Source organism: Nicotiana tomentosiformis, chromosome 9 (assembly GCF_000390325.3).
Source record: "Nicotiana tomentosiformis chromosome 9, ASM39032v3, whole genome shotgun sequence".
NCBI lineage: Eukaryota > Viridiplantae > Streptophyta > Magnoliopsida > Solanales > Solanaceae > Nicotiana > Nicotiana tomentosiformis.
Genome location: NC_090820.1, coordinates 64,938,291 through 64,947,602, shown reverse-complemented (window position 1 = coordinate 64,947,602; position 9,312 = coordinate 64,938,291). Strand labels below are relative to the sequence as shown.

General features: G+C 39.0%; 1 long non-coding RNA gene across 1 annotated transcript; it reads left to right on the top strand.

The window, feature by feature from the left end:
- Positions 1 to 1,558: 1,558 nt before the first annotated feature.
- On the top strand, positions 1,559 to 5,758 carry LOC138899542 (uncharacterized). Its single transcript, XR_011411226.1, has 3 exons — positions 1,559 to 1,829; positions 3,871 to 3,937; positions 4,990 to 5,758. It is a non-coding gene; the product is annotated as an uncharacterized lncRNA (long non-coding RNA).
- Positions 5,759 to 9,312: the final 3,554 nt, after the last annotated feature.

Sequence of the window (9,312 nt, the reverse complement as noted above, 5' to 3'; positions counted from 1 at the left end):
GTTAAAATTAGTAGTTTTACTTGTTATAACTTAGGATTGATTAATTAGTTAAATACTAAGGGTAAATAGTTAATTAATTTTATAAATTAAGATAGGCTAGTACTTAATTAGGATTTTTAGTTAAGTTAATTAGATTGTTTGGAATTAATTAAATTAATTAGGGGACTAATTAAATTAATCGGACTGGGCGAGTGTAAAAACCAACCCAAACCCCAAAATCTAGCTTAAAATTACCTAGCCTAATCCCCTAACCCGTCTGAAATCCCGCCTAACCCTAAACGGTGTCGTTTCAAGCACTAATTGATCCAGGCCGTTGATCTTCAATAGATCCAACGGCCCGGAACTCCCTTCCCCCTAAGTCTCACCCCCTCTCTCACACCTCTCTCTCTCTCTGAAACACCCCCAAACCCTAGAGGCGACCCCCATAACCCATCTCTCTAACCACCGCCCTAAGCTATCGCCAAAAATAGCCTACGGCGGGGGCGACACCCCAAAGCCACCCAAACTTACCCCATACACTCTCCTCACCTCCCTGAACCTCACCTTACCAACCAAATCCCCAATAATCATAGATCTTAGATCTAGGATCTTCGAAACCCTAGATCTGTTTTTCAAAACCCTAAATCCAACCTAGTCCGTTTAATAATCCTCCTGCCAAGATCTCCCATCAAGGATCTCAGATCCCAGATGAGAGTCTTGGCATGAGGGTTTTTAGCGGCTAGATCTATTTTTTTGGGGAATATTTTGTTATTTCCTGTTTTTCATCTTTATATTTTGTGTTTATTGTCGATTACTTTTCTTTTATTTTATTTTATTTTATTTATTTATTACTATTTGATATTCTGTTTAAATCGATTAATTAAACAAACTTAATTAAGATAAAGTAAAAACAGTGTTAGATTACTTTATTTTTCCTTTTTTCCTTTCTGTTTTTTATTTATTTAATCTTTATTAGTTCTGAATTTATTTTTAGTATTACTGCTTTGGTGTTTATTTTGTTAAATTAATTGCCGTTATTTATTTATTTATTTATTTTTACTTTTGTTTGGTTTGGTTAAGAACTGGGCCTCACTGAAGTGGCCCGTTCTACTTGGCTCATAAATTGGGCCTGTCTGAGTAGACATGCCTATAGCTTTGTAAAAAGCTTAAGAGCCCAAAGTCCTTAGGCCCAGAGTCACCTGACTCAGTCCCAGAACCAATATGGTTCTGAAAAAATTACAAGACCCTTAAGGGTCAGTTTTGGAATTCCAATTCTTAAAATTATTTAGAAAATACTAGAAACTTCTAGAATAGGGACACATGTCCCAATGCTGAGTAGGAAAATAGGGATAAGATCCAAAAATATCCACAAATTGGATACTTGTCCATTTTCTAAGATAAGGAAGGTACTAGAAATTGGACAAATGTCCATTTCTGTTAAGAAATATGCCATTTCCCTAATTTATGGGAATTCTAGCATATTCTTTTGTACCCTAATCCTCATCCCTTTTCACTCCTTTACTCTATAAATACACTCTTCCCTTTTCATTATAAGGGCGAACACATTATAGACACCCGAAGACACACAATATACACACTGAAATAGCTACACACCTACACACACGAAAACACACAGAAATCTCTACACTACCTTAAGGTTTTCTCTTCATTTCCAAAAGAAAAACTTCTGAAAATCAATCTTGATTTTTCAGAGAAAAAAATATACAATCCTTTCCGTTTCTTTTAAAAATTCGGCTGTTCTTCCTACCTTACTAGGTGTCATTGCTGCTGCTTTACTTCAAGCTTTCAGAGACTTATTTTCTTACTTATTTGTTTTTGCTGCTATCAAGGTACTTTCTTAAACAATGTAAATGTTTAAATCTTGCTGTATCATGACTATGATTCTACTGGTTATCAAAAAATCTATGTTCTGTTTGAATATTGCATAAAGTTATTTGGTTGAGAGTGGTTAGTTATTTATACTGCTTGAGTCATTTAAGTCATGGTATATTTATGTTAAAATGTTCTTAAAACTGTAAAAACCTGTTTAAAGCTTTATATACATTCACAAAATTTGTATGTGCGTGTGTAATAGTAGAAGCAAAAACAGCACACACACATTTTTTAGAAAATGTATTAAAGTAGTAATAGATAGATTTGTTATCACTAATGTAATAATTTAGCTTTTATATTATATTATCCTGTACAATGTGTTGGTTTAATTAGTAGTTTTACCATTTTATTTAAAATAATCAAATATAGTAAATCTGATTCCATTAGTTCTAAGTCATGAAAAAACTAGATTTTGCAAGCAAACTTAATAGCAATCAGGGTACATTTTCAAGCCCACATCAATTGGGTCTATAAGATTGTACTCTGAAATTTTGACTAATAAATTAAATTGATAATTCAAGGAAAGGCAATGATTTTTTGTTGTTTTAAATACACAATGAGTCTTAAACATAGCACTTTATCATAAGTTACTAGAGGCTTAAGCAATCAGTAGGATAGCCCCGGTCGTTTCGAGAGTTATAGCCCCATTTTCCCCATTTCTACTTCTTTTTATGTTATTAAACTATATTATGTTATATCGGGTTAGTTGGTTCGGGTCCGGAAGGAACTCGGAGTGAAATGAGACACTTAGTCTCATAATTAAAAATTTTAAGTTAAAAAAGTGGACCGGATATGGACCTATGTGTAAACGACCTCGGATTTGAATTTTGATGATTCCAATAGCTCTGTATGGTAATTTTGGGATTAGGAGCGTATCTGAAATATTATTTGGAAGTCCGTAGAGGAATTAGGCTTGAAATGCCGAAAGTTTTATTTTTGAGAAGTTTGACCGAGGGGTTGACTTTTTGATATCGGGGTCGGAATTCGATTATGAAAATTGGAATACCTTTATTATGTCATTTAGGACTTGTGTGAAAAATTTGATGTCAATCGGACGTGATTTGATAGGTTCCGTAGTAGAAATTAGAAATTTCAAAGTTCATTAGGCTTGAATTGGGGTGTAATTCATGGTTTTAGTGTTGTTTGAGGTGATTTGAGGGTTCGATTAAGTTCGTATGATATTTTAGGACTTGTTGGTATATTTGGTTGAGGTCCCGAGGGGCTCGGGTGAGTTTTTGATGGTTAATGGGTTGGATTTTAGACTTTGAACTCTGCTGGAATTTTTCTGATGCACCATCTGGTTTCCTTCATCGCGTTCGCGAAGAGGAACTAAGAGGCTGGCAATATTTTCTCTTCGCGTTCGTGAAGAGAACCTCGCGTTCACGAAGGGTGGACTGGGTGTGCATCACGGACGCGGGAGGTGTTACGCGTTCGCGAAGAAGAGAGGAAGCATCCAAAGACCCAAGGCAATTGGTCTACGCGTTCGCGATGGCTCGAACGCGTTCGTGTAGAAAGCATTGAGGCAGAGGCATTTTGTGCTTCGCGAATTAAAAGTCCGGGAGTGAGTTTAAATTCTGAAAATGGGACTTCGTCCCAGTTTCAGTTTTTGGCAATTTGGAGCTCGGAAGTGAGGCGATTTTGGGTGATTTTCAGAGGAAACAACGGGGTAAGTGTTCTTAACTCAATATTTATTAAATTACCCGAATCCATGGTTGTTTTTATCATTTAATTGGTGAATTGAGTTGGGGAAATTTGAAAACCCTCTTGGTTTAAATCGAAGATTTGAGGGTCGAGTTTGGGTCGGATTTTTGTAAAATTGGTATGGTTAGACTCGTGGTTGAATGGGTTTCCGAATTTTGTAACTTTTGTTGAGTTCCGAGATATGGGTCCCACGGGCGATTTTTGAGCTAATATTCGTATTTTTATGGAAAATCATTATTATCTTGTGGAATTAATTCCAATGAATTTTATTGACTGAAAGGAATTATTTATGACCAGATTCAAGGCATTTGGAGACCAATTCATGAGGAAAGGGCATTGCAAAATAAGAATTTTGCGGTTTGAGGTAAGTAACGATTGTAAATCTAGTACTGAGGGTATGAAACCCCGAATTTCGTATCATTCTACTATTTTGAAGTGACACACATGCTAGGTGACGAGCGTGTGGGCATGCACTGCTGGGGTTTTGTGACTTGGTCCACCCCGTAGCAACTGTAAAGTTGCATACTTTGTTGAAACCATATGATACTTATATGTTTTAGAAAGAATTTCTATAAATTGGGTTGAATGACATGTTTGGGCCTTGCGCCAAAGCTGTTTGGACCCTTAGGGGCTGTTTCTTACCATTCTCTCACTGTTTTTGATTGACAATCTATACTCAGTCATGTTTATACTTGTTTACCGCATAACTCAGTTTTATGACTCTATTTTGATGCATATAAATATTTTGGGCCGAATGCCCTATTTTACTGAAATGCCCGAGTGGCTTGAGAGGTTTATGACTGAGTGAGGCCGAGGGCCTGATTTGTGAGGATGAGTGTGGATTGGGGCTGCCCGCCTGTAGCATATTTATGACTGAGTGAGGCCGAGGGCCTGATTTGTAAGGATGAGTGTGGATCGGGGCTGCCCGCCTGCAACATACTTTATTATTATAGCACGTGAGTTGTCTGTGTAGATTATAGCGCTTGGGATGAAGGAGCCCCTCCGGAGTATGTACACACCCCCAGTGAGTGTAGGTACCTAATGAGTGCCAGTGTCGAGTGCCGTGTGCTGAGTGAATGGGAGGCATGAGTGATTGTGAGGTATGCCCGAGTGGCACGAGTGACTGTGAGGTTTGCCTGAGGGGCTATTTATGATTTCATCATTTTTGCTCACCCTTGCATTGAGCCTTTGTTTGAAAAACTGTTGGAAAAATATCTTTAAATGATTTTTACTGGAACTGGGTTTAAATGAGATGATTTGATTCAAACACTAATTTTAAAGCATGTTGTACTTTAATGAGATTTCATGATATGAATGTTATATTCTTTATTGCTCGTCACTACTGCTCAGTCTTTAATTATTATTATTACTTACTGAGTTGGCGTACTCACGTTACTCCCTACACCTTGTGTGTAGATTCAGGTGTAGCTGGACACGGTAGCGATTATTGAGTGTTCTGGTTGCAGATTTTCTTGGAAATAGCAAGGTAGCTGTTTGGCGATCGCAGCCCTTGCTCTTCACCCTTTTATTTTCCTCTAGTTATATTTAGCTATTTTCCAGGCTAAGTTAGCCTTGATATTGTTAGACAGATGGTAGTAGATGCTCATGACTAGTGACACCCCGATATCAGGCTTTTCTTTTCTGCACTTCTGTTTTTCTTTGATTTGAACTCTTTAAATGGAGGTTTTATGTTAAATAACCTTGGAATTATCTTTTAAATGAAAATATCGATTTGTTTTGGAAATGAGTCAGCTTGCCTAGTTCCACGATAGGCGCCATCACGACAGGGGTTAGTTTTGGGTCGTGACAAAAAAATGGGTGGGTCCTGCCTCAGCCAATCCCGCACCTCGCCAGATCGTTTGTAAAGCCAAGGTATATAGAAGAAGAAGAAGAGACCTTCACGGCCGATGAAATTGAGGACATATGTGAGGCAATGAGGCAAATGTTGTACGAAGCCCACATGGTCCAACCGGGCGAAGGCTCGAGCACTACTGAGGTACAATACATGGGGCCCAATGCTAAATTGCAAAACTGGCACACTACTCCATTCCCAGTCAGGCGGAAATCCTAGTAGTTTAGTCTATCCATCTTTTCTACATTCCGAGTTATTTCAGGGTGTAACTCGCATGCTTTTAGTTTTTGTTGTATTTTTTTAAATTCCGATGTAAACCCTCCTATCTTCAAATTCGATGAAATGAAATCAATATTTCATCGTCTATGAATCTTTGCGTGTTATTCTTTCTGATTTTGCTATTTTTCTTATCTTTCTCTTTTCAGTTCTAATAATGCGGACTTAAATAACATGACATGCCTGCGGACTTCATGCCCAGATCCTAAAACGTTGTCTAACTATGAAATAATGAATCAAGAACCCGAATATTATGAAGACGAGGCTTTTAAGGAAATAAATCGAGAATTGGAACAATTCAAGAATAAGCCTAAGCCATACCTAAATGAAACCGAGCCAATTAATTTGAGCAATTCAGAAGAGGTCAAGGAGACCATGATAAGCATTCACGCAGAGGAATAAACTAGAGACGCATTGATCCAACTCTTGTTTGAATTTAAAGACGTGTTTGTATGGTCTTACGACAATATGCCAGGACTAAGTGAAGATCTCGTAGTACACAAATTGCCAACTTATCCTGTTTGTCCACCTGTCCAACAAAATCAAAGAAAATTCAAAACAGACATTAGCGACAAGATTAAAGAAGAGATTGCCAAACAATTAAAAGCCGATATGATCCGAGTGGTCCGATACACCACATGGTTGGCCAATGTAGTCCTAGTAGCAAAGAAGGATGGGAAGATCCGAGTATGTGTTGACTACAGGTATTTGAACAAAGCAAGCCCCAAGAACAACTTCCCATTACCAAACATCGACATCCTTGTCGACAATTGTGCCAAACATGAGTTACAGTATATTGTGGATTGTTATGCTGGGTATCACAAAGTCCTGATGGATGAAGAAGACGCAGAAATGACAGCTTTCACCACACCATGGGGGACTTACTGTTACAGGTTCATGCTATTCAGTCTGAAGAATGCCGGGGCAACTTACATGAGAGCTATGACCGCCATCTTCCATGACATGATGAACCAAGAAATTGAGGTGTACGTTGATGACGTAATCATTAAATCCAGAACACAAGAAGGCCATGTGCGAGATTTGAGAAAGTTCTTTGAGCGTCTACGTAAGTATGACTTAAAATTAAACCCTACTAAATGTGCATTTGGGGTTCCATCAGGGAAACTCTTGGGATTTATAGTCAGTCGGAGGGGTATTGAGTTGGATCCAACAAAGATAAAATCTATCCGAGATCTACCACCTTCGAAAAATAAGAAAGAGGTCATGAGTTTGCTGGGAAGGTTAAATTACATCAGTAGATTCATCGCTCAGCTCACGACCGCATGTGAGCTCATATTTAAGCTGCTAAAGAAAGATGCGGCGATTAAATGGATGGATGAGTGTCAGGAAGCTTTTGAAAAAATCAAAGAATATTTGTCAAATCCGCCGGTGTTAGTTCGGCCTAGGCCTGGAAGGCCTTTGTTCTTATACTTGACGGTCCTGGAGAATTCTTTTGGCTGCGTCCTCGGGCAACATGATGTGACCGGGAAGAAAGAGCAAGCCATATACTATTTGAGCAAGAAATTTACTGGTTATGAAGCAAAGTACACTTTGCTGGAAAGAACTTGTTGTGCCTTAACTTGGGTCGCTCAAAAGCTTAGACATTATTTGTTGGCTTATACCACATATCTCATAACCAGAATGGATCCTCTGAAGTACATATTCCAGAAACCAATGCTTATGGGAAGGTTAGCAAAATGGCGAATCCCGCTCACTGAGTTTGACATTGTGTATGTCACCCACACGGCGATGAAAGCTCAAGCCTTGGCAGATCATTTAGCTGAGAACCCGGTTGATAATAAATACCAACCCCTAAGTACATACTTTCCGGACGAGGAAGTAAACTCAGTTGAAATAATTCCAGAGTACACCAATGCTTGGAAAATGTTCTTTGATGGAGCTGTAAATGCAAAAGGTGTCGGGATTGGGGCAATTTTGATTTGGCCCACTGGTCAGCACTATCCGGTTACGGCCCAACTTCGGTTCTTCTGTACGAATAAAACTGCAGAATATGAAGCTTGCATTATGGGCATGAACATGGCAATTGACATGGATGTAGAAGAATTACTAATCATGGGAGACTCTGATTTGATCATTCGGCAAGCACAAGGTGAATGGGAAACTCGAGATATCAAGCTTATCCCATATAGAAAACATGTGGAAGATCTCAGCAAACGATTCAAATCCGTTGAATTCAGGTATATTCCTCGATTACACAATGAGTTAGCTAATGCACTAGCTACCTTAGCTGCAATGTTGCCATATCCGTGCAACGTCCATATTGACCCGTTGGAGATTCAAATTCGAGAAAGACATGATTATTGCAATGCAGTTGAAGTAGAACCAGATGTTCAACCATGGTACCATGATATTAAAAGGTTCTTGAAAAAAAAAGGAATACCCCGAGCAGTCCAGTGGAGACCAAAAGAGAACCATTAGAAGGCTTGCCAGCAGTTTCTTCTTAAGCGGAGAAATATTGTATAAGAGAACTTCAGATTTGAATCTTTTAAGGTGTGTGGATGCCAAAGAAGCTGAAACGATCATGAACTAAGTGTATTCATGAGTATGCGTCCCCCCACATGAATGGATATGTCCTCGCAAAGAAAATTCTGCGGGCAGGTTATTACTAGATGACCATGGAAAAGTATTGCTTCAGTTTTGTCCGGAAGTGCCATCAGTGTCAGATACACGGTGACCTGATTCATGCACCGCCTTCAGAGTTACATCCTATGTCAGCACCTTGGCCGTTTGTTGCTTGAGGTATGGATGCCATTGGGCTGATCGAGCCGAAAGCCTCAAATGGGCACAGATTCATCTTGGTTGCCATTGATTACTTCACAAAATGGGTCGAAACGGTCACTTTTAAAGCCATCACCAAGAAAGCAATGGTGGACTTCGTACATTCAAACATTATCTGTCATTTTGGTATTCCAAAAACTGTCATTACCGACAACGCTGCAAATATGAATAGTCATTTGATGAGGAAGGTATGCGAACAGTTTAAAATTATGCATCATAATTCTACCCCTTACTGACCCAAAGCCAAAGTTGTCGTTGAAGCACCAAACAAAAACATCAAGAAGATCCTTAGGCAAATGATTCAAAGTTCTAGACAATGGCATGAGAAGCTGCCTTTCGCATTATTGGGATATCGCACAATCGTGCGCACATCGGTTGGGGCCACGCCTTACTTATTGTTTTATGGCACTGAAGTTGTAATACCTGAAGAAGATGAAATTCCCTCTCTTCGAATCATTGTTGAAGCTGAGATCGATGATGATGAATGGGTCAAAATCCGGCTGGAACAATTAACTATGATTGATGAAAATCAGATGGCCACAGTTTGTCATGGGCAGTTGTACCAACAAAAAATAGCCCGCGCCTACAACAAGAAAGTGCGGTCCAGGAGATTCGAAGTAGGGCAACTCGCTCTGAGACATATTCTCCCGTATCACGAGGAAGCAAAAGGAAAATTTGCTCCAAATTGGAAAGGTCCGTACATTATAAGAAAACTATTGCCGAAAGGGGCATTGTACTTGAGATACATTGAAGCAAATGATTCCGAAACAGTTGTCAATGCGGATGCGATCAAAAGGTATTATGATTAACCC